Source organism: Nanorana parkeri, unplaced genomic scaffold (genome assembly GCF_000935625.1).
Source record: "Nanorana parkeri isolate BGI_ZX_2015 unplaced genomic scaffold, ASM93562v1 scaffold135, whole genome shotgun sequence".
Taxonomy (NCBI): Eukaryota; Metazoa; Chordata; class Amphibia; order Anura; family Dicroglossidae; genus Nanorana; species Nanorana parkeri.
Window position 1 is genome coordinate 379,684 of NW_017306403.1, and position 1,876 is coordinate 381,559.

Genomic DNA, 1,876 nt, shown 5'->3' on the forward strand with positions numbered 1-1,876 from the left:
TCCTGGCCATGCCTCTGCTGACCTCCCAGTGTGACCTCGGCTTACTTCCTTACCACAATTCTATCATCTTCTTGTCTTTTCAGGTTCTGACCACTGCCTGTCTCAGCCTGAATGACATTTTACCAGAAAATTGCATGTGGGGGGGCCAGCCCCCCCTTATGTAATACCAAATATTCATAATTTCTCTGTAATTATATGAGATCTAACGTTGAAACCACTTGATCTCACCGGATCTAACGAAGGCCTATCAGCCTGAATGAAATTTTACCAGAAAATTGCATGTGGGGGGGCTAGCTCCCCCATATAATGCCACCTAATATCTGTGTTTTTATGTGAAATATCTCTGTAATTATATGAGATCCAACGTTGAAACCACTTGATCATACCGGATCTAACAAATATCTTCCAAAATAGCTAACTGTTTGGTCAATTTTTTGATAAGGGGGGGCTGATGACGGGTTAGACCCCCCTGCAAATAACTGTTAATATCTCTATTTCTGTGTGAGATCTAACGCAAACAACAGAGATCTAACACTATCTAACAAAGATCTAACCAACTGCATATGTTTTGTTCAAAAATTTTGATATGGGGGGGCTAACCCGGCTGAGGTCATTTCCAGTATGTTGTGGGTTCCAGTGTTCCTGCCAGCTGCTGTCCATTCTGGTTTTCCAGGGTGACTTCTCCTGTGGTCCTACTTCTCAATGGTCTTCCTGTTGGCTTATGCGAGCACCTCACAGTCCAGACGTCTGCTAGAATTGAGCTTCCAGGGATTGGACGTTTGACTCCCGTGCCACCCAGTGTTTTTGGTCTTGTTTATCCTGTTCTCTGCTTCGGGGATTGAACCAAAGATGTAATGGAAGCCTCTTATTATCTCTGCCTCCAACCAGGTGCATGATAGGAGGTGAGTCTTGTTATTTAATTCTGTCCATTTGTTTACAGTGAACCCTGCATCAGCCCGAACTTGAACCCCATCCCTACCAGGGACATCTTACATCAGGCTTGTGGAGATTACGGCTTTTACCCCTTTACAAACCAGCGCTTCTACTACTAATTGCTGGGGTGCAAGGGCTCCAAAACAAGTACCCAAGAGCCACATGAAGCACTTGGGCCACTTGGGCACCAGGGAAAGGTTAGACCCCTTTTGGGTAATTTTTGCAGCCATGTCCATGGGAGAGGAGCCATGTGTATTCTTCCTTGAATCTTGGTGAGCTTTGTGGATTTCCTCCAGATCCAAATTTGAAACTTGGAACTTCCTGTAATAGAGACCCTCCTGTAGTTATCTGAAGCAGGTGGAGCTTGCTGGGCCCCTCCCATAGCTTAGCTCTCTGCAGAGGCTTTGTACACTGCAGTGATGATGTTACTGCTACATTCACAAGGTAATATCTGGGTTGATTTATATCCTTTGTGGCTATGAAGGAATACATTGAAATGAAAGTTCAGCTCCTCACTTTCAGTTGTAGTGGCAGCTGTAACATTTTGGATTCCTTGTCTCCTCCTGTCCTTCTGACAATGGTCACCGGGACAAACTGAGAGGTTTAATCTCCCCAACGTGGACACGCACAGTAATAAACACCTGCCAGGGGTTCCAACAATTCCCTAATCCATCCAAAACTAAAAACATTTGGTCTTTGGATACACTTTGGTTATCACGGGGAGCCACAGTCACCCTACAACCAGCCACACTATGAGCACACAGAAATAGCAATCCCTGTTGTGTTAGCAGCTCTCTTCAATAATGGAGAAGTATCTTCTTGTCTACCATGGCAGAGGCATTGGATGAGCCCGGCGGGGAAAGGGTGGGTCCGAATGAAAAGACGGCTTTATAATTAGGAAACACAATCGGTATCGGAGTCTCAGAAAGTGAGTACAGAGGGG